This window comes from Petaurus breviceps, unplaced genomic scaffold, assembly GCF_028583685.1.
Source record: "Petaurus breviceps papuanus isolate PSGF00001 unplaced genomic scaffold, PetGlider_PUasm1.0 90842, whole genome shotgun sequence".
NCBI classification, from domain to species: Eukaryota; Metazoa; Chordata; class Mammalia; order Diprotodontia; family Petauridae; genus Petaurus; species Petaurus breviceps.
This window is the reverse complement of record NW_027187358.1, coordinates 23,050,948-23,075,389: the sequence shown is the minus strand read 5'-3', so window position 1 is coordinate 23,075,389 and position 24,442 is coordinate 23,050,948.

Here is a 24,442-nt window from a genome sequence, read left to right as displayed (position 1 = left end):
TTTAGTGCATAAAGAGAGGTGTTATGTCATTTGAACTGTCATCAGTTGGGGCACTGTGATATGGCATGGCATGGCATGGTGTGGCAAGCAGATGGCAAGACTTTGAGTCAGCAACAGCTGGGTTCAAATCTTAATTCTGCCATTTTGCTAGCTGTGTTACTGTGGGCAAATAATTTAAACTCTGTGCCTCAGGAAAGTTCTTAAGATTTTTCATAGGTAGGTTACAGTTTCTGGCTTGTTGGAACAGGCTTCCCCACACCCAGACCTTCTGATAACTGAAAATGCCAGGTGAAAGATTCAAATTCCCATGTAAGACTTTCTTCCATGAGAGCAGGCCTAGTTAAGATGTAGTCAAGAAATACAGTACTGGGTTTCTTTTACTATAGTTTTCTAGATAAAAGTCACAAATACATGAACATCCCAAATAATTAATGAATGACTACATTTCGCAGATGAGGAGATATATAAGTTGTTTTGTTTTTTTTCTTAATCATTTGGAGAAAATTCAGATATGGAAAGAGAAGCTGCAGATGTGCATCCCAAAAAGTTGGCATGAAAGCAGGTACATATAGGAATTAAACAAAATATGCATAAGATCAATACCTTCTATATTCCATATTTTATATGAGCAATAAGCAAAAAATACACATTTAGGATCATAGACCTAACTTAGAACTACAACCAGGAATGACCTCAGAGGTCTTCTAGTCCAATATCCTCATTTTACAGATAACTTACCCAATGTTATATATATAGTAACCACTAGCAAAAGAATTTGAACCCAGATCCTCTGACTCCAATGTCCTAGGTATGTCTGTTATGCCAGGTTGCCTCATATGGGGATTTAAGGCTTGAAAATGACTTTACCTATAATATCTCATTTGAGCCTCCCAGCAACTCTGCAAAGTGGGTGCTGATTTTTGATGAGACAGCTGAGGATCTGAGAATTTAAGAGACTTACCTTGAATCATACTGTCAGATCCAGGTCCTCCTGATGCTAAGCACAACACTCTATCTACCTCACCAAGATGCATTTCAAATGAAGAAATCAACGCTGAAAAATTTGCAGCATTAGTGAAAGAAAACTTTGGAGTGAAAAATTAATCTTACTTCAAGAAACTTGTCAGCTACATAACCCAGATGTCATGGTTTTTAACATAAGATCTAATCTAGGGACCATTCATATATTGCCTGTTGAAGGGAAACCTTGAATTTTCCTCAAATTGTATGCTAGACAAGTGTACATCAACTACAGAGAGTATTTTTCCTCAGTCATTCCCTTCTACTTTTCCTATTCCTTCTTTCATATCATTATACCTTTCCCCATCTCACAACATCTGACAGTGCTTCTGGAAGGATTGGCAAAACTTGAGTTTTTAATAATCCATGACATTAAAAATTCATAGTTTAGCATGTCTCTAGTCACAGTGAGCCAAATAGCAACTCTGAAATGCATGTGTAATTTTCATAGGTTTGCTTGGAGACTAAGAATGATTATTCAAGGACAAAATGTGGTTTATTAGAAGCTCACTGTATGCTATAGGGGGCAAGGTTTCGCATAAGGATTAAAATAATTTAACAAATTAAGATGTATTTGTCCAAACATTATCTCAAGGGAAGTCCACCATTCAGCTGCCTCCACTAATTTTTCTTAGAAAAAATACGTTTATTTCAAAAGTCAATGCATAATTCCTCATCTTAAGAAATATATCTGTTTGGTTTTCCCCTCTCCCATAGAAATTTTATGCTCTAAAAGAAATTACATGAATCAAATCTCTTTCTTAAGAAATCTATTGATGTCAGTTAGAAAAAAGGCAAGCACTTACTTCCCCATTGTTAGTAATCAATTGCTCACTTATAACCATGCATCTTCCATCTCTTTATGTTTCCACTGGCTGTCTGCCATGCCTAAAATGACCCTCCCTATCATTTGAGGAACTCTAGTTTCCTTCAATATTCAACTTAACTCTTCAGATTCTCTCTCTTGTGCATGTTTCTTCATCGATGCTGTCCAGTAAGAAAAACGGGGAAAAACCTTGGTCTTGCTGAGGCCAACATGGGATATATGGAGTATTCCAGGGGACTAGCACTTCTGATATGAGGTCTTGTTGAGCCCTTTTCAGGACTGCTCATCTGCATTTGGTGTCTACATATCACCCAAATCTTACCTGTGTCTCCAAGAAGCTATAACATGCACAGCAGCCACACCACAGCAAACCATCTCATCAGACAGACCAAATCAGGTTGAGGGTAACCAATAGACTTCAGACTTGTCAGTGAGTCAGGGGTTGTCTACCCCAAGCATGTGAAGATTTTCCCTGATAGAATGGGAAGATGAATATAATTTATTTCTAAGGCCATAGAGGTAGCTGAAGCCACCTCTGTTCAATGCTTAGAGTTTTGTCAGACATCAAAGACACGAAGATCACCCATTGCATTTTGGGCCATTTCCAGATATCTTTACTTTTGTGCTGCCACTGACCTTCAATGACACAGGAAGAAGAAGTGAGGCTGATGATTTTATGCAACTCTGCCTCACTTAAATATAATTCATGCACAAGTCAAGATATAACCATTACATCATTGTTTTTCTTGGAAAATGAAGGACAAACAAGAAGGCCAATATACAGTCCCTTGTAATATGCCTAATTTCTTTGCCTGTTCATTCATTTCTCTCCTTTTTAAGTGATGTGGCCATCTCCAGTAGTCCTGACTAATATATTGCCACTGGAACCAGATGGCTCTGGAGCAGAAAATGAGGCTGGTGACCTTGCACAGTCCTCCCTCACTTAAATCCAATTCACTTGCAAGTCATGGCATCACCTTCCCAAAGTCATGGTCTTTCTTTGAGAAAGAAGGACAAGCAAAATTTAAGTGAACATTTCAAGGGAAGGGATTGGAGAATCAGACCCTGAAAGTTGCAAAAAATTCAAGACATAGTTAGGTCCAAGAATACAGCCAAGTCAGCATTAATGCCAGTAGGAATAAGGAATGACTTTTAGGACCCAACCCAGTAATAGCTGAGATGAGGACTTATCTGGCAGTTATATACTGTGCTTAATTTGGAGGTGAACTTGGTAGGATCAATGTTATGTAGAAAGATTGCTAACAGTGAACCCAATTATCACAGTCTGAGGTACTACAGGGAGAGTAGGCCCCTCAAATGTCAGGATAAAATGTTTGCATTTTTGTTCTTGCTATTGCTTCGAAGTAAATCTTTCTTCACCAAAGCTAAACACACACACACACACACACACACACACACACACACACCATGAAGACAGTTCTGGCATCTCCTACATGAGGACTTTCAAGGTCCCTACAGCTGATGGAATCTAGCAATAGGTGATACTTCCTTTCCCTCTAAGATTAGCTTTTGCATTTTATATGTTTCTAATGGGAATGTAAATTTGTAAGATCTTCCCTGCCCCTAGGCTAAAGTGCACCTGGAGCCTGGGGTGGGAGGCTTATTTTTCAGTAGATACTTCTTGATTGGCCAGTGAGTCAATAAGGTTGTTATATTCTCTGAGCCAGGAGAAGGCTATATAAACCCTGATGTGTAGCTTTGTTTTGGGGCTCACTTTGAGAAGTGTTCTGTGATTTGATCAGATGAAACTCTAGGAAGCCATTGTTGAGAGCCCCCAGCTTTGAAAAACCCAGATGTTGATTTGGTATGGATATAATGGTTGGACAGTTTGGAAATCTGTCTACTTGATCTGTTTCTGTCTTGATAATTCTGTCTGTATACTCTGAAGTTCGGGGTGCTGACCTTTTTCCCCTGAACTAGGTAAACAATACATATTTGACTGATTAAAGTAAGCTTGTTAACCCCTTTTGAGTTGCTTTCCTTTAACAAAGCAGATCTAAGAACCTGTCTTGGCAGACACCCTGGGGATGTTGGGGTGTTGCTGCTACAATGTTTTATCATATTTGTATGCATGTATAAATATATGATATATATGTGTGTGTACATGTTTTCTACACTTTAGAATTTGTAAAGTCCTTGACGAAATAGATCATCTCATATTTGTGTTTCATCTCTGAAGACTTGGCACAGCACCTAATAAATGTGTGTTTGATTGATTAGTGGTTTAGAACCTTCTCATTTCTTTACTTTCCCTGTAACAAATAGTATATTTTTCAAGCTAACAAAAATACATAAAATAAACGTTACTCTGATACCAAAGATTGAGAAAGAACCTAATTCAGTGTCTAGCCTTCTCTAGAATGCTGTATCTTGGAAAGGAAAGGAGAGTCTCCTTTGTCTTTTCCCAAATTCTCTGGGTTAGATAGCACCAAAGAACACCCACACCCTTATCACATTTTAAATACACATATCCACTAAGGTGGTAGAAAGGGCTGTAGCATTCAATTATCCCTAGCCTCAGCTTCCTAGTTCTCTTCAAAACTAGACTTCCTAACTTCTGATACTTGATTCACAATTAGAATAATAATGTCTTGACCTAGGCTGGGGAGCGTAACTTGCCATCAGTGCTAACCATACCAGCGTTCTCTATCCACACAGAGCACTTTATTTCCAGGCCTTTCAGCCATTGCCAGGGGAATATTGAAATTAAAGAGAAGAGCTTTTGGTGTTTAAAAAGTTCATGATTATTCAAACCACTGAACAATATCTGTGCTGATTGGAAGGGAGGTCTGAAACTTCTGCTGCAGTTCCATTCATAGTATCATTTTTTTTTAATCTTTTAAAAGACTTTAAATCTTATGCATCACCCCCCATTCACTTCTCAACCTCTTATAATTTGCCCTCTCTCCACCACCTGACTTAAACTGTCCTCTCTGTGGTCAATAATAATCCTTCTTTTTTTGGGGGGGTGTGGGGGAGATTGCAGGGAGGCAATCTAGGTAAAGTGACTTGCCTAACATCATACAGCAAGTGTCTGCATTTAAGCTGGATTTGAACTCATGGCCCCCTGACTCCAAGGTTGGTGCTCTATCCATTGTACCACCAAGTTGCTCCAACAATTATCTCCTTATTCAATGACTTTTTCCCATCAATCCTCATCCTTTTTAGTCTTTCCACAGCATATGACTCTGCTTAACACTTCCTCATCCTATATACTCTCCTATCTGGATTTTCATCTCATTACTCTTATTGCAATTCTTCTCCTAGCTGAACATCCCTATTGCATTACTTTTGAAAGTTTCTTGTCCACATTTGGTACTCTAAATCACCAGGACCTCTCCTGGGTCTTCCATGGCTCTCTTTTTGGTAATATCATCAGCTACCATGGATACTAACCATCCTGTTTATACAGATGCTTCAAAGATTTCCATATTTCATCCTCATTCCTCTCTCCCAAGCTCCAGGATCGTATCACCAGCTGCCTGCTTGATCTTTCCATCAGGATGACCCTTTGACGTTTCGAACTCAATAAAATCTAATAGAATTCACCACCATCCTCTACAACTGACTTGCTTCTCCCTTTAGATGATATTCCGTGCCCAAGCTTTATGCCTTTACCTACACTATCCCCATATCTAGAATGTTCTCCCTCTTCAGCTCTGCCTCTCAGAACTCGACAGCTATAAAGGATTAGCTAAAATACCATTTCCTGAAAGAGACTTTTCCCGATTCCCTCAGCTGTTAGTGCATCTCCCCATATGCCCATTTACTTCATTTTTATTTGTTTATATCCCATATTTGGAAAGGCTATGTGGTGCAGTGGAAAAGAGAACCAGAAGTAGAACTGTCCCTTTATAATTTATCACTTGTGTGACCTTGGACCATTTACTCTCAGTTTCCTCATCTATAAAACATAGATTGAACTAGATTGGCACTTCTCTAAGTTTGTGAAACTATGGTCTATAATATACTTTTTTTCTGACCATATAGCATTCCTGAAATAGAGTGTAAACTCCCTGAAGACAGAAATTCTCAGTACTTAACACAGTGGCTGACGCAAAGCAGGTATTTCATCAAAGCAGGCTGATCAATAAAGGACAATGAAAACACAAATAAAAAAGCTATTCCAAATGTGAATAGAAAATATGTGACTACACAAGGAAAAAATATATTTTTCACTTACTCAAAAGGAGTGATAGGAAAGCCCATTTCCACACTGGAATAAGGTAATTTGGCAGAAAAGACTAGTGTAAACAGATGCCTTTTGGTAAAGGTGCATAGAAATTTCTTTTTTTTTTTTAAGCAATTGGGGTTAAGTAACTTGCTCAAGGTTACACAGCCAGTTATTTCTGGGTGTGGTGGTAAGTATCAGAGCCCAGATTCGATCCCAGGTCATCCTGTCTCTGGGGCCGGTGCTCTTACTGTGCCACCTGGCCACCCCTAAGCAATTGGGGTTAAGTAACTTGTTCAAGGTTACAAGGCCAGGTGTTGCATGGAAACTTGTTAGGATCAGCTCCATGAACTTTGTATTTTGAATATGTACTTTGTATTTCTCCATATGGTACTTACTCAGCTCTCATCATTTTCTTTTCTCCTGAAGAACTTGGCCCATCTTCCAGTTTTTACTTTGTTTTCATTAATTTTATTCATCCACCTTCTCCAAACTATAAAGTACAGGAAGAAAAAAAAATGAATGAAGCTCTACTCTATAAAACTGATCATCAATCTAGCCACAAGCAGAGACTATGTCTCTACTTTGGCAGTTTCCTGTTTATACAGTGATTATTGAGATGAGTGAACTGACACTTGGGAATCTGTAAAAAACTACCTGGTAGTTTCTGCATGGGAAATAATGAAAGTCAATTTATGAAGGGGTGATTTCAACTGCAGAGGGATACAGGTAGTACTTGATTCTGAGAATCTGGGTAGTATGGCATCTCATTGCATCAAAATTTCCTGCCAGGTTATCTGAAGGCACGCTGATGATAAATAAACCCATTACCTTGCTTATACCCTTACCTGTAACCATCTCATACCAATTCACCATCTTGAACCTTTACAGAGTAATTCCTTTCTCAGAGTGCAATAAGGTCTGTATACCCAAGGAAGTAAATGACTCTGGAATAAATGGTCCTAAACATGGGTCTATTTAATGCTTGGAAGAAGTAATGTACCAAGTGATCCCCAGGCACCTTGAATAAGTTACTTCCCCTAATACAAATGAGTGGCTCACAGTCTGAGAATCATCTGCACAGCCAATAGCTCGGGTTCAACCATAAAACCAGAGACATAGAGGGAAAAGAAACTATGTTTCTAAGATTCTAAAATTATGGATAGCATTCCTGCTTCAGGTCTAGATTGAGCGAGATGATTCTTTTCAAGTTAGTTCTGCTCTCTATGTCCAAACCGAACAAGTCTAATTCTTCTTGCTCAGGAGACACCTTCAAATACTAGAACAGAGCTATCGTTTCAGTCACAATCTTCTCATCTCCAATCTAACCATCTCTATTTCCTTCAAAAGACATATGGACTCAAGGATCTGTGCCATGTTAATTGCCATCCCAATGCTCCACTTATGGTCTGATTGGGACAGAGGACAGAGGGATTACAATTTTCTCAAAGCTATGTTTTTCTTCATGCTGTCTAAGACAATTCTTTGTCATTTATATCACGTACTGAATTAAAGTTCTTAAGCAATCTGCTGAAAGCTCCAGATGTTTTCCAAAACAATTGCTCTCTAACTATGCCTTCCTTGTCTTATATGTTGGGTTTTTTTGTACCAAACTGTAGAATTTATATAGTGTCTAAAGTGCTGTGGAGGAAACATAATGCTGCATTTCTTCAGAGAATCTATTATAAGCAAGGTTAAGTCTTTGAAAACAAACTACTTTCAGAGTTATTACCTTTGCCACTAATCAAGATATGGTAAGTCCTTGGAAACAAACTACTTTCAGAGGTATTACCTTTACCAATAATCAAGACATCTCAAACCACACCTTGTGAAGAGAAGAATATCCATAGTCTGATCATTTCAACTATGAATTGATAAGTCTTCCAGGAACACTAAGCAAAAATATCAGTGAAGGTAAAATATAGCACTTTTACTTCTTGTTGTTTAGTGGTGTTCAACTTTTCATAATACTGTCCATGTGGTTTCTCAGTAAAGATTACTGAAGGGGTCTATCATTTTCTTTGCTGGTGTATTAACATAAATAGATGTTCAGTGACTTGCCCAAAATCACATGGTAGTGAGGCCACATTTGAACTCAGGTCTTCCTGACTCTAGGCCCAGTGCTCTATTCACCAAGCCACCTAGTTGCCTCCAGTAGTTCTAGCACATGCATATAATGTTATCAAGAATTACACCAATGTCACTAACTTGATGTTTGTATTAAAAGCCTCATATGTCTATTGTTAAGCAGTAAGTCAGATAGCAAGCAAGCACTGACTGTGTGCCAGGTATAATGCTAATTACTAAGCATACAAAGAAAGGAAAAAAAATAGACCCTAAACCCAAGGAATTTAAATTCTATTGATGAAACAGCCATGAAAATAAACAAGTAAATACAAGATAAAAGCAGGATAGATGAAAGATAATCTTGGAAGAAAAGCCATCAGCAGCTAAGGGAACCACAAAAGTCCTCCTGAAGTTGAGGAGATCTGTGCTCAATCTTGAAAGAAGCCAGGGAAACTGAGACAGAGATATGAGGGACAGCATCCCAGGCATGAAGGAAAGGACATATGAAGGCATCGAGATAGGAGTGAGGAAAAGCAAGTAGGCCAGTGTCAATGGTAGGGGCTTAGTGTCTATCGTTTGTCATGGCTGTGAACCCAGAGCATGTAAAGCCAGAGAAACTTTGTGGGGGAGAAAATGTGTTACATTATTTGAGGACATTCCCAAGCTGCTGCAATGATACTGATAACATCAATCTGTGAGAAATAATTCATTTAGAGCCCACCACTATTCCAATTAATATCAATCCATTTGATGTGATTCCATACAGGTAGTGATTATGTTTTGTATATTGGGCCTCAGAACTGTAAGCTGCAGATTGTATGGTCACTTGCTTAATCATGGGAAGCTAACTAGAGGCCCTCCACCCTTTTATTTTCCTTGTCATGGTTACCTAGCCCAGTGTGACAGAGGTAATTCAACTACATGAAAAGTCCTCCAATTCTTTAATGTGAATCAAAAAACGATTCAACATTCTCTCTTGTCCAATATGAGCAGATCACCATTTTATGACCCTCTTATGACTACTTAGTGCAGATGCCCCATGCATCACCCAATGTATTAGCAAGCACCCTATCACACGCAGGATGGCCTGTTAGCACAGGTTCTTTGACCTGTTTTTAAAGGAAAGATTGCTCAAAAAGGAATTAACAATCCTACTTTTAATTACATTTAGTAGTTCAGGGGAGAGGTCAGCACCCTGAATTTGGAGAAAATACAGAGAAAATACAAGCAGAGAAATTAGCATAAAGATCAATAAACAGGACTCCAGCTGTCTGAACGTAGCAATATTGCTATATGCTTTACATACATCACTGGATCGAGGGAGCACAGATATCTAAGCAGTTGTGTGGTTCTCAACATACAGCTACTTAGAGTCTTGACCAGGAAACCAAAAGAGCCTTCTCATGAGTGAACCCCCCAAAGCAAAATGCCAGCCTCCCAGAATATATGACAAAGAGCTAGGCCCTGATTGACTCAGAGCCAGAAGTCATTAGACCTACTTGATTCATCACAGGTATGAATTATTAGGGTTCAAAGTAGATTAATCCTTCAGATGTTTACATTTTAACCTAAGCCTGGCAAACTGAACTCCAAAAAGAAAAACAAGAAAAATCCTACCTTGCTTGTGCTTAAACTCCCCACCCCCACTAATGTAATTTTTACCCTCAAGAAAAAAGTCTCAAGCAATAGATTCTGTGTTTTATCATGTCTCTTTTGTATATTTGGCTATCATATTCTAAAAAATACAAAGTACTGGAAGGAGGGGGCATCTCAGATCAGGAGGAAGATCTGAGGTCCTCTTCATTAGAGGGGAGTATGGACCCTTTAATAAAGTATCATTGTTTTGGAGCTCTGCCTCAGTCTTTTTTTATTGTAGGTTGGATAATTTTAATCTTTACACATCATCTTTCCATTCTTTGGGAATCTTCTCCTGAGGTTTCTTTCAAAAACCATCCTTCAAAGCCTTAAATATCTCCCCCAAAATTTTTTCACTGTATACTTAATTTGGTTTAAAAAAATGACAATAGTTCACATGTGTACACAATAGTGTTTTACACTTAAATTATTCCCACATCAATTCTATGAGCTAAGGATTACAAATATTATGATTTCCATTTTATAAATGGAGATATTAGGATCAAAGTGGTTAAATGACTTGCTCCAATTAAAATAGCCAATAGAGCCTAGATACCCCAGATTTTCTCTTTTCAAATGAAATAAACCCTGCATTACATCATATTGTCTCTCTTTGTTACAAAACAAAGAATCATTCCCTCATTTTTGGTTGTTTTGTGAGTCAGATTTTCAATGTATTGAATTTGGGGATGGAGGTTTAAAGAGGAGACAAGAATTAGGGTAACAGTTTTCAACAGCCCTAAAACAAGAGAGTAAGGTGGGATCTGACGGAATTTCAACTTCATTATCAATTGGTAGCATGGAGAAAAGGAATAAAGAATTCAATTGAGTGGTATGAGAGTAACTATTAGATTGCTGTCATTGCATATTCTTGCAATTATATCACTGCCCACAGACTTTCATAACTCCAAACTATACAAGATATAGTCAGAAACCAAGATGAAACATTAAGCCTGATAAACATGACATTCAATGAGCATTTGGAATTTCTAAAATGCAGATTCCTGGATAATTATATTTATGAATACCCCCAGAAGGATATGCCCATTTTCATCCATTGATGCTATTTGAGTCATCCAAATGCTTCTTTAGAATCTAGAAGAGGAATGATTTTATTTTCATGTCTCACTTTGTCTGGAGTTGAAAATAACTCTTCATCTGTTCCAGGATTATCCTGGAATATATAAGCCTTTACAACTATTACCCTCCTTTCTGATCACAGTTGCTATATTGAACCATAGCAATACTGACAATTACAATGTTTCCAGTATAGCTGATATTCGATATAACAAAATTTAGAAAGTAGTGCTAGCATAAATCATAGTGAAAGAGCAAACCTATAAAGAAATTTAACATTCATCCTAAGGCCTAACACCTGAATGGTAATAGTTTAGCTGTTACCTCTGCTCCCTCCTCTTCCTAACATGAGGAAAAAAATGTAGTTGAGAAAGTAGCATATGTTTGAGCTAGAAAATTCACTCTTCTTCAAGCAAATATTTGGATAGTATATCACATATTGGTAAGACCAGCTAAACCAAAAGAATTAATACTAGTCTGAGTAATTAGTATTAATTAGTGTCAATTGCTATTTTTCTGCAAGTACTGTGGGCTAAAAAAAGCCATGGTAGACTAATGTGTGCCAACACATTTCTGGAATTTTACTAAACTTTAAAAGAACACAATTAATGCCTTTTTGCCTCATGCAAAAGGCTTGCATTATTATTATCTCTAGGGAAAACTGTAAACTCATCAGCTTGAGATTTAAAGCCTATCACATCCTGTCTGGCTCTACCCAACCTACTCAGGGCCACTGCAAATTTCTTCCTTTCACTCACTATACAGTCTATCTATAATTCTCTCCTTGCTTTTTTCTCAGGTTGGGTCATCTATAATCCCATCTCTGCATTTGCACAAACTGCCCCCTATGCCAGTAATAAAATTATTCCCCACCTTCTCTTTATAGGCTTGCCACTTCATTCAAAGCTTAGCTTCTACAGAAAACCCTTCCTGTTCCCCTCAGTTATTCATGTCCTTACCGCCCCCCTCAAATGTTCATGTATATACTTGTTTATATACTTGTACCACTCCCAGTTAAATGTAGGCTTCTTGAGAAAAGTGCTATTTTTCTTTTTATATTTGTAGCCACAAATTCTAGTCTACTATTTTGTATATGGAAGTAGACAATTTAAAAAAAAATTGTGGATTGCATTAATCAAGAGATCCAATCCTAGGATACTTATAATAAATTTAGATTTAGTCTCTGAAGAGTTTTTCAGGTCTTTTTCAACTTCTTTACTTTAAAGATAAGGCAACTGAGAACCAAAGAGCTTAAGTCACTTGCTCAAGGTCATATAGATAAGAAGTAGAATACTTGCAATTTGAACCAGGTCTTCTGGCTCTAAATTCAGTGGTCTTTCCACTGTACTACACTTACGTTCAATCTTATTGATATGACAATCACCTGCCACAATGTAGCTCACAACTTACCCATGGTAGCCCATTCTATGTAATTCCTATCTGCCCCCTCCCCAAAATTCGTCCCAATGGGATGATTCAAAATTCTGGGTTCCTCCTCCATTTCTCTCAATGATTGGACAGTGTTAATAAAGCATGGAGACAGTCTATTAAATGGTCCTCACTTTCCCTATGTGACTGAGAATGGTAGGGAGAAACAAATTTATGTATTTGAGATCATATTGTGTGCTGGTTTTCTTGAATGGCTTATTTCATTTAGGAGAAACTTTTCCCATTTGACATTCTCTCCCTGAAGAGAATTTGCAATTAAAATTAATTCCACATGCAGTGGATGTAGATAGCCCTAATAGTCAATCTTAGATAGCACTTACTGTCAACACACTTCTCTTCATCTCCTCATCTCATTTGACTGAACTTTATATGAGAAATTCTTATTATTTTTGGAACAACATGTAACACTGATTAGAAATGACCAGGTGTGCTGTAGAAATTCTGTGAGTTTTCTGTTGGCCAGCTCAGTAGCTGTTGGTGAAATCCTGTCACTAATAATGCTTGGGGAAGCATTTCAAACCAAAATTAATGGACCTTTCTCCCTGGGGCAAAGTCAGACAACAGCATAAAATTCCAGATTATGCCATAGGACACTAGTAAACTCACATGGTTTTTCTAGCTTAATATCAGAAAATTGTACCCACAAAACTATCTTTTCACTTTGTTACTAGAAGGGGAAAAATGTTTTTGCTATGGAAGCATTCCTCAAGCTCTTTTTCTTAAGTGAAAACGACTTGGGATTTTTTTCTTTTTACAAAAGTTAAATTTTCTCACCCAAGACACTATTTTATTCTTCCAAAATCATGATATCAGCTAAAGCTGAGGAAGCTCCATGAAGGATTTTGAATCCTCCTTATGTAGCAACTGATAGAAGGGATGGCCTAAAAACTTAGAGCTAGAAGTATCCCATAAACCTATAGTGGAGTCAACTTCATTGTAAAGGTTACAGGCAGGTAGATTACTGAGTTTACATGTCTGGAGATCTAGAGTTGGAAAGTACCTCACAGGCCATTAGGTATAAGCCTATCATTTTTTAGATGAGGAAAACAAGACTCAGAAAACAAGAACCTTAGGGAAGATTTGATCTTAGGTCTCAATTGTTCAGTCCTTTCAGTCCTGTTCAGCTAGCTGTTCCTGACCCCACGTGAGGTTTTCTTTGCAAAGATACTAGAGTGATTTGCCATTTCCTTCTCCAGATAATTTTGCAAATGAGGAACTGAGTCAAACAGGGTTAAGTGACTTGCCCAGGGTCACACAGCTAATCTATGTCTGAGGCCAGATTTGAACTCAGTAAAATGAATCTTCCTGACTTTGGGGCCTGGCACTTTATCCATTGTGCCACCTAGCTGTGTAGGTCTTCTTGACTATAAACTGAGCAGTTTATCTTCAACATCATACAACATTAGCAGAAGAGAACAGTCAGAGAGGAAACAGAATTAGGACCTAGATCACAAACAAATCAAAAAGAACAAATACATATGCTTTAGGTTGAAGGTCCATTCATATCATTGTATTCCCAAAACTTATTGCAATGTTTTGCACATAGTAGGCATTTCAAAAATGTTGGTTCAGTTCAATTCAATTCAATTCACAATAGAGATAAAAAACAGAGGTTCAGTTTTACAGAGTTTAAAATATTGATTACACTCAGACTTAATTTGAGAGGGGTATGATTTTATTCTTTGATTTATGAGGACATCTGCACTATCCAGATCTCTAAGTTCACTTAAGCTGGACATCATCTGTGCTCACTGTTCTTCAAAGTGATAGACATCTCTGAGACAAGGGTCACTTAACTTTGCAAAGATGTTCAGTAGATGTCCTTTCATGAAAAAGTTTATTGTATGCATTTTCTCTACATTTGAATCACTTAATATCAAATAGCATGACTTTATTTTTCATTTCATAAACTTTGTCAATTCCCTATATCTAAACAAATATTGAGTTAGTGCAAACTAAAATTTATGACTCTGTAGGTGATCAACTTTAATGTTACCTCAATCCTTATTCCAGTGTCTCTTTTTTCATGACCTCTCAGCAGAATTTGGTTAATGTAAACAGATGAATATCTTAGAAAAAGAACATTATTTTATCACTAAAAAGGATATATAATTCTGGTTTTTGAATATTTAAATATAACAAACAATATAGGAAATTTCCATTTAAAAATTGAGGGTACCATCTCTGACATCTTTTCTCCCATCATCATGTTAAACTTTTAATTTCAAAGTGTCTGAAATACATGATTGATCCTCAGGATGTAGATGGTTAACATTATCTTCAAAAGAAGAAGAAAATATAGACTATATGATTCCAAAAATCTAGGGCAGTAACTTTAAGTATAGGAGCAGAGAACTTTCCTTTTTCATTCCATAGAAACTCTACCCCTGCCACAACCAGAGATGGGTTCAAAATAAGTGTATCCACCCTGATTATGGTATCTTTCAAAGAGTTACTAGAGGCTTTTTAGAAGAGAATTCCAAAAGCAGTCCTCAATGAATTACAATAGTTCTCTAGATAATTTAGTTCTGTTTTAAATGCCCATAGGACAATTCATTTGCTACTAATAAATTTGGGAGGGATGATTAGTCCTTTAGAAATTAATTCTAGAAGAATTTCCCTCTTTTCTCTACTTAGAAGCAAAGAAATACACAAAATCTTACCTAATTCTGGAATTAAGCTTTTGAAGTTGTCTGTAAGATTTCAGAAACAGACAATAAATTCAGAAAATAGATCCAAAACCTAACACAGAAGCATAGAATAATATAGTAATGAGTGTGAGCAGGGGGGAGGGCGGGGTAGTATCAATTGTCTCAATACCTACTAAAGTGTTCTTTATTTCTCTGTTTCAGTCTTTGTCTCTGCCTATCTCTCTGCATATTTCTCTAACTCTGTCTCTATCTTAGACCCTCTGTTATCTCTCTCTTACTCTTTTTCTCCTACTTTCCAGTAGATTCTTAACTAGTAATTGTTTCTCTAATCTTAATAATAATTTCATCCTTCTAATTGTGGAGGAATCAAAATGTCAATATTGTATCCTGAACATGATTCTCGTTACCATGGAGAAATTAATTCCTAGAGTGGAAATGAATGGAACCTTGAGACAAAATAATTACTACATCAAAGAGGTTTTTTTAGGTTTGTTTGTTTTTTGTATTTTTTTTTTGGAGGAGCAGTTGAGGTTAAGTGACTTGCCCAAAGTCACATGGCTAGTTAAGTGTTAAGTGTCTGAGGCTGGATTTGAACTTAGGTCTTCCTGACTCCAGGGCTGGTGCTCTATTCATTATGCCACCTAGCCGCCCCTCACCCAAAGAGTTTTTGATAGAGAATAGTAAATCAATACAACACAACACAGTACAACACACTACAACTCAAATACAAGAAATATTTGTTAAACACCTGATGTGTGCCAGGCACTGTGCACCCTCAACGTTTGAGAGACATAATTTCTGGGTAATTAATCACTTTATTAATTATTGCTAGTGGATAATTAATAAAAGGGGTCAGTAGCACTCTCAAATGTCAATGTCAGAACATGGAAGTTTCTTGACACTCATATATGCTCTCGGTAGAGTGGGTGGTCCCAACAGACAGTAATCAACTCTGATTAGTTAACAACTAATGAAAGGTGGACCTATTCTAATGAGGAGTTTGAGACGTGATGGATTATGTCACTCTTACTCCCAGACCACCTCCATCCTTGGGCAATCTAGACAAAGTATTTACCACCTACCCAAGTTTGAGTAGAACAAAATGGTCTGGAATTCACACAGAATGCATTTTCTTTAAAAAGTTTGTATAGTTGGGTGGGACAAAAACATCACCTAGATAAGAAGGTGTAGATAAATTTCTAGTGAAGATCAGAGATCTCCTTGAAAGATTGGATTTTGAATGAGGAAATGAGAAAAAGGAAAAAAAAACACCTGGATCTCTCCAATTTTTGGTTCTTTAATAATCATTTCTCTTAGTGCTGACCTCTGGGGATACAAATAAGAAAAAGAAAGACATCCCTTACCCTAAAGGAGTTTATAATGTAATGGAAGAATACATGAATACACACACACACACACACACACACACACACACACACACCCTGAAAGGGGGGTACAGGGAGAGACAGCAAAGGGTACCAGGAGCAGTGCCATCAAGCAAAACTGCAAGTGGAAATTGAAGAATTAGCCAAAAAGTTCAGGTCCCCATCCTCTATAAAGGAAAGTTTGGGGAGGAATTTAGGGTTCTACCCTCCAGTCATATAATCACAGAGGAGAGAAAGTTGTAGGAGTGGGAAAGTATTGAGTATTCAAAGCTGAGTGGGCAACCAGATGATGATATTTGATGTGATCCCCTTATCCTGTGTGGAGCATCATGTTTTATGATATTAAAACCAAGCAGAACTGCATATGGAAAGGGGAAAGCAAGACATTTGGATATGCCCAAAACATTTGGGGGAAACAGATTCCAAAAAAGCCAAAAGGAAGAATGGGAACATTCCCATGGACTAAAATGCAATTTGGAAAATCAGTTCAAAAGGAATGGGTATGTAATGGAATGAATTCTATGGTAGAAAGTTGTAAGAGAAGTAGAGAGGACTTTAGTGTCTTGGAAGAAAATCATACTGAAGTTTAGATTAGTGAAGTAGGTTAGATGTTGAATTTGAGAAAAAGAAATTTGAAAAAAATTTGAAAGAAACAGAGGATAATTTGAAGGACAACCTCCAATCCCAGATAATGGCCCTTTTTTAAATTTAATTTTTATTTTATTTCTCTTAATTAAATGTAAACAAAAATGTTTAATATAATTTTTTTAATTTTGAGTTTGAAATTCTCTCCCTCTCCTCTTCTCTCTGTGAGAAACAAATTTTATATAGATTATTCATATTTATTCACAAGGATATTCATATTCCAATGCAAAGCATTTCCATGCACAAAAAAACAGGAATAATAAAGAAAGTACTAAAAAATATACTTCATTTTGTATCAGTTCTTTCCATCAGTTCTTTCCATTTTCCATTATAAGTCTTTTGGAACTGTCTTCAATCATTGTTTGGCTGAGAACAGCAGTCATTCACAGTTGATCATCATATAATTATCATACAATATTCCAGTTACTGTGTACTATATTTTCCTAGTTCTACTAATTTCACTTTCCATCAGTCCATGATTGTCTTTCCAGAATTTTTTCTGAAGCCATCCTGCTTGTAATTTCTTATAGTAAAATAATATTCCATCATAATCTAATACTACAGCTTGTACAGTCATTCTCCAATTGATGGGCATCTCCTCAATTTCTGATTCTTTGCCAATATGAAAAGAGCAGCTATAATATTTTTACACATACAGATCTTTTTACTTCTTCAATCTTTTTGGGGTACAGGCCTAGTAAATTTATTTTTGAGTCCAAGGGTATGCATAGCTTAATACTCTTTTGGGCATAGTTCCATATTGCTCTCCTGAATGGTTGGATCAGTTCACAACTCCACCAACAGTATGTCACTGTCCCTATTTTTCAACATTTGTCCTTTTCCTTTTCTATTACATTATCCAGGCTTATAAGTGTAGGGTAATTTGCATTTCTCTAATCAAAAGTGAGTTAGAGCGTTTTTTCATATAACTTTTCATAACTGACTTCTTCTGAAAATTGCCTATTCATATCCTTGGACCATTTTTTTCAATTAAGGAATTGTAAATTTGACTCATTTCTCTATATATTTAAGAAATAAATCCTTTATCAAAGAAACTTGCTGTAAAAATTTTCCCCGCTTTCCTGCTTTCCTTCTAAATCTTGACTGCATCAGTTTTGTTTATGCAAAACCTTTTGATGTCATCAAAATTTTCTATTTTACATCCCATAATGCTTTCTATCTCTTATTAGGTCCTAAATTTTGTCTTTATACATAAGTCTGAAAGAAAAAAATAATCTATGCTGCTGTAATATCTTCTTGTGATATCTCCCTTTATGTCTTAATCATGTACTCATTTTGACCATGTCTTGGCATATGGTATGCAATGTAGATCTAAACCTAGTTCTGCCAAACTATGTTACAGTTTTCCCATCAATTTTTGTCAAAGAATAGTTTCTTGTCCCAAAATCTTAGATCTTTGGGTTTGTCAAACACTACATTATTATGGTCAATAACTAACATGTATTGTATACATAAACTATCCCACTGATCCACTGCTCTATTTCTTAGTCAGTATCAGATTGTTTTTTATGATTATCATTTTGTTATACAGTTTGAGATCTGACACTGCTAATTCATTTTTTCATGAATTCCCTTAACAGTCGACCCTTTGTCTTTCAAGATAATTTTTTTATTATTTAAGCTCTAAAAAAACAATTATTTTGTCATTTCATTGGTATAGTAATTAAGATATAAATTATTTTTGTAAAGATGCAAATTAGTTTTACTATATTGGCTTGGCCTACCCATGAGCAATAACTATTTATCCACTTGTTTAAATCTTAACTTTGTGTAAAAAAATGTTTTGTAATTTTGTTCATATAGTTCTTGGATTTGCCTTGACAATACACGCCCAAATATTTTATATTCTCAGCAGTTATTTTAAAATAAATTTTTCTTTTCAGCCCTTGCTGCTGGATTACTTTGATAATATATAAAGATGTTGATGATTAAGTGGGTTTATTTTATGTATTGCAACTTTGCTAACATTGTTAATTGTTTAAACTAGCTTATTTGTTGTTTTTATTACTTGATGCTCTAGAAGTCTCTAAATATAGCATCAAATTATATGCAAAGAGTGAAAGTTTTATTTCCTCATTGTCTATTCTAATTCTTTAAATTACTTTTATTTTCTTTGCTATAGCTAGCATTTGTAGTATACTATTGAAAAATAGTGGTGATAATTGGCACCCTTGTTTCACACCTGATCTTATTGGAAAGGCTTCTAGCTTATCCATATTGAAGGTTATTCTTGTTGATGGTTTTATATAGATTCAATTTATTATGTTAAGGAAAACTCCAATTACTCCTATGCTCTCTAGTGTTTTTATTAGGAATGGGTGTTGTATTTTTTCTTTTTTTTTTAAAGCAATTGGGGTTAAGTAACTTGCTCAAGGTTACATGGCCAGTTATTTCTGGGTGTGGTGCTGAGTATCTGAGCCCAGATTTGATCCCCGGGTCATCCCGACACTGGAGCCAGTGCTCTTACTCGCTGAGCCACCTGGCCACCCCTGTTGTATTTTTTCAAAAGCACTTTCTGAAGCTATTTAGATAATCATATGATTTTTGTTGGTTTTGTTATTGATATGGTCAATTTCGATGATAGTTTTCCTAATATTGAACCAGTCCTGCATTCCTACTATAAATGCCACCTGGTGTCATAGTGTGTTATATTTATGATATATTGCTGTAATCTCCCTATGAATATTTTATTTAAAATTTTTGCATCAATATTCATTGAGGAAATTGGCTATTGTTTTCTTTGTTTTTGCTCTCCCTGGTTTAGGTATCAGTACCACATTTGTGTCATAAAAAGAAAATCTGGTAGGACTCTTTCTTTATCTATTTTTTCAAATGGCATACATAGTTTTGGGATCAATTATTCCTTAAGAGTCCTGGGGATTTTTTCTTTGGGAGCTCATTGTTGGGTTTGTTTTTTTCAGTTTATTTTTCTAAGATAGCATTATTTAAATATTCAATTTACCCTTATATTAATCTGGGCAGTTTATATTTTTTTATAAATATCAATTTCACTTAGATTGTCAGTTTTTCTTGCATATAATTGGCCAAAATCACTCCTGGTAATTGCCCATTCAACTTCTAAATCTATGAACATCCTCTTAATTATGGAAATTATTCCTATTTACAGAGGTCTTTTCTTTTGCTTATATAATGAAAGACATATATACTCTATATTTAGCACATGCTCAATTGCTCTTCTCTTTTCCCTTACATGTAGTCTTCTTCCATTTATGCAACATTTCTCTCCCTCATACTCCCTTGTTATTGATCACTAACTTCTATTTTCTCATTTATGTGGCATTCATCTTCCTCATTTTCCATTGTCTTTTATCATCAGTTATCTCATTTGCTCACATGAAAGGAAAAGTAGCAAGCATTTACTAATTGATTACCATGTGCCAGGCAATGTGCTAACCATGTTACAGCTATTAGTGCATGTGATCCTCACCCCAACCCTTATTATCCCCATTCAACTGTTCAACTGTAAAAGTTGAAGAAATTGAGACAAAAAGTGTTTAAAATTCTTGCTCAGAATTACATAGCAAGCAAATACCAGAGGCTGTATTTGAACTCAGGTCCTCCTGATTCCAGAGCACAAATTCTATATGCTGTGCAACTTAGCTGTGTAGGTGACTCTTCTCCTCTCCGTGATCTTAGTTACATTTTCTTGTTTGTTTTCTTATTTTTGAAAAAATAATTATTAATCATCTATTTTTAACATTCCTTTAAAAACGGAGTGTTTATTCCCTTTCCCTCTATCCCCACCTTCACCCATTGAGAAGGCAATATCAATTATACATGTAAAATTATAACTTATTTCTATATTAGCTGTTGAAAAAAAGTAAGAAAAATAGAGTGAAATAAATTCTACTTCAATTTGTAGTCAGGGTTCATTAGTTCTTTCTTTCTGAAGGTTAATAACATTTTTCATCACGAGTCCTTCAGAACTGTATCGATCATTCAGATCACTCTTTTGATCAGAATTAATTGCATTTTCATTGAGGTGTTAGAGTGGTATTTGGGAAAGATACTGAGCCACTGAACCTGGGATTCTAGGCTTATCTCTTACACCAAATAGGTGTGTGATTTTAAGCAATTACTTCACCTTTGCACATTAAATTTCTTCATTTATCAAGGAAGTGAGTTAGGTTAGATGATACCTTTGATCTCTTCAAGCTATGAAATTCTTTGAATAACTAGAATATCAATCATCTCACAAAAATTATAGTCTCTAGTGATATGTATATGTGTGTGTATATATATATATATGTATGTATGTATGTATGTATGTGTATCCTTGAGACAATGCTTCAGTACTTTCCAAGGTTCCAGAGATCCTTCCAAGATTAGTCAAAAAGAATGACTGCTAACCATTTCTGGTGATTCTTGGAGGTACACATATTCCTTCCAGGAAATATTTAAGAATATTTCCAAAGATTGTGAAAACTTAGACAAGAACTGAAGCCTACAGGGGTATAGGTTTTCACAAATGTATATTGAGGGCAAGGGCTGCAAAAGAGAAAAGTTACTTTGAGAAGTAAGCAGTCTAAGAAAGAGATATTTTAAATGGAACTGGGATTTCTATATGATAATTTATAAAGTTGACATATTCTCATTCAGGGATACATAACAAATGCCATGTGTATCTAATCAAAATAATTTTAAAGTAAAAAGAAGAGGGAGAAATATATATTTTAATATATCGTTATGTATATTTCCTAAGTTAGATATTAAAAAGATGAGTCACAAAGGAGTCAGAATAAAACCTGAAAAATCATGAAATTCACAGAATACAAAAATATGAGAAAAGAGTTAAAAAATAAAAAGCTATGGCTTCATATGCCTATACCCAATTGTCCAGAGCTTAAGTTTTAAACAGAAAACTAGATTTCCTCATGAAATGGAACCTTGACCTCATAGGAATCACAGAGACTTGAGATGAACCTAATCATTGATTATGACTGTGAATGGGTATACCTTAAACAAAAGAAATAACAAATTGGGGTAGCTAGGTGACACAGTGGATAGAGTAGTGGGTCTGGAGTCAAGAAAACCTGAGTCTAAATCCAGCCTCAGACACATACTAGGTATGTGACTCTAAAGAGGTAACTCAACCTCTTTGCCTCAGTTTCCTCAGGTATAAAATGAGAATAATAATAGCACACAGCTTCTAGAGTTCTTGTTAGAATCAAATGAGATCATGATTTTAAAGCACTTAGCATAATACCTGGCACAAAGTAAATGCTATATAATGTTTTTTTAATGGAAGAAGATATCAGATGTATAAGACATATTTACATGAAAGAATTCCAGAAGTAGAGAAGAAAACTGTAATGGAGATTATATAGGTGAAATCAAAGGTGGGAAAAGCTGAAATATTTTTTTTTTTTGCTTTGGATTATATATCACTGTAGTGGAAATGTAAATTTTTAAGATCTTCCCTGCCCCTAGGCTAAAGTGCACCTGGAACCTGGGGTGGGAGGCTTGTTTTTTCAGTAGATACTTCTTGATTGGCTAGTGAGTCAATGTTTGTTACATTTTCTGAGCCAGGAGAAGGCTATATAAGCCCTGATGTGTAGCTTTGTTTGGGGGCTCACTTTGAGAAGCGTTCTGTGATTTGATCAGATGAAACTCAGGGAAACTGTTGCTGAGAGTCCCCCCGCTTTGAAAAACCCAGCTGTTGATTTGATATGGATGTAATGGTTGGACACTTTGGAAATCTGTCTACTTGATCTGTTTCTGTCTTGATAATTCTGTCTGTATATTCTGAAGTTCGGGGTGCTGACCTTTTTCCCCTGAACTAGGTAAATGATACATATCTGACTGATTAAAGTAAGCTTGTTAACCCATTTTGAGTTGCTTTCCTTTAACAAAGCAGATCTAAGAACCTGTGTTGGCAGCAACTCTGGGGACGCTGGGGTGCTTGCTGCTACAATCACCTGGGAAGAAAGAGAACTCACCAAAAAACTTTAGATCTTTAAAGAGAAATGGACAGAACTTAGAAGTAATGCCAGGTGACAGAAGATTAATTTCAGAATATGACATATTTCTATATAGATATTCATTTTCATTTATGTATATACATGCATGTTTGGGATATATAGGTGTATATGTATATATGCACATTCACACTACAATTAAAATAAGCTGAGTAAACTGAGGCCAGTTAGGGGAAGCTAAATAAAACAAGTTTTTTGTTTGTTTTGTGTGTGTTGTATTAAAAAAAGAGAGAAGATCAAAGTGCACCTTTTCTTGGAGTGAATGAAATAATGATTAGTAATAGCAAAATATTTATAGCTGATTAACCTCATTTTTAATAGAATTACTAAACTGCTAATTGAGAGTTATGTTGTGGATATAGGTTACAAAGATCTCATATAAGCTTTAGATAAAGTATCTCATACTATTATGAGATAGTATGAAATTAAGAAAATGGAGAGAGATGAATTAGAAGATGATACAATTAGATGTGGTTGGATGGCTGGATTCAAAGAGTAGTGTTGATTTGAAATCAATGTGGCAATAAGTCTCCAGTGGAGGCTCCAGGAATATGTAAAACATCCTGTTCTGTTTTTAAATCTTTCTTCCTTCCTTCCTTCCTTCCTTCTCTCTCTCTCTGTCTCTCTCTGTCTCTGCCTCTCTCTCTGTCTCTCTGTCTGTCTCTGTCTGTCTCTGTCTCTCTGTCTGTCTCTGTCTCTGTCTCTCTCTGTCTCTCTGTCTCTCTCTATCTCTGTCTGTCTGTCTGTCTCTCTCTCTCTCTCTGTCTCTCTCTGTTTCTCTCTCTCCTCTCTCCTCTCTCCTTAATCCTCAGCCCTGGAAACTGTAAGGCTACCAGATCATACAAAGCAAAGAGTGCTGGACAAAGAATTTGGAAGACCTGAGTTCATTCAAACCCATCTACTATCTGTGTGATACTGGGCAAGTCATTTAAACCTCTGTTTACCTTAGTTCCCTCAGCCATAAAATGAGAATAATAGCAACACCTACCTTGTAGGATTATCATGAGGATCAAATGACATATTCATAAAGCACTTAGCACAGTGCTGGCCACATAGTAAATTCAATATAAATGCTTATTCTCTCCCTCCCTCCTCTCTGAAACTCTAGCCCTCAATTCAGTAACTTTTTACCTGAAAGTTCTAGAAATGATGAAGTGTATGTTCTGGTCCTTCCTTCCTTAGACAGAACTATATGAACATGCATACACACACACACTCACCACACTACACCACAAACCAAATACACACATATTTATGTATATACAAATAGTAAGGGTTTGACCCTGCAAACATTTTAAGTAACAACAATAGCAAAACGATTTTTGTTGCAGATAAATCAAAAAGAAAAAATTCCTCACTGCCTCTATCCAATCCTCCACCTAGCCAAAATTTCATTACAAATGTATGAATGTCCTAAATGTTTCCCATACTCTCTCTCTCTCTTTCTCTCTCTCTCTCTCTCTCTCTCTCACTCT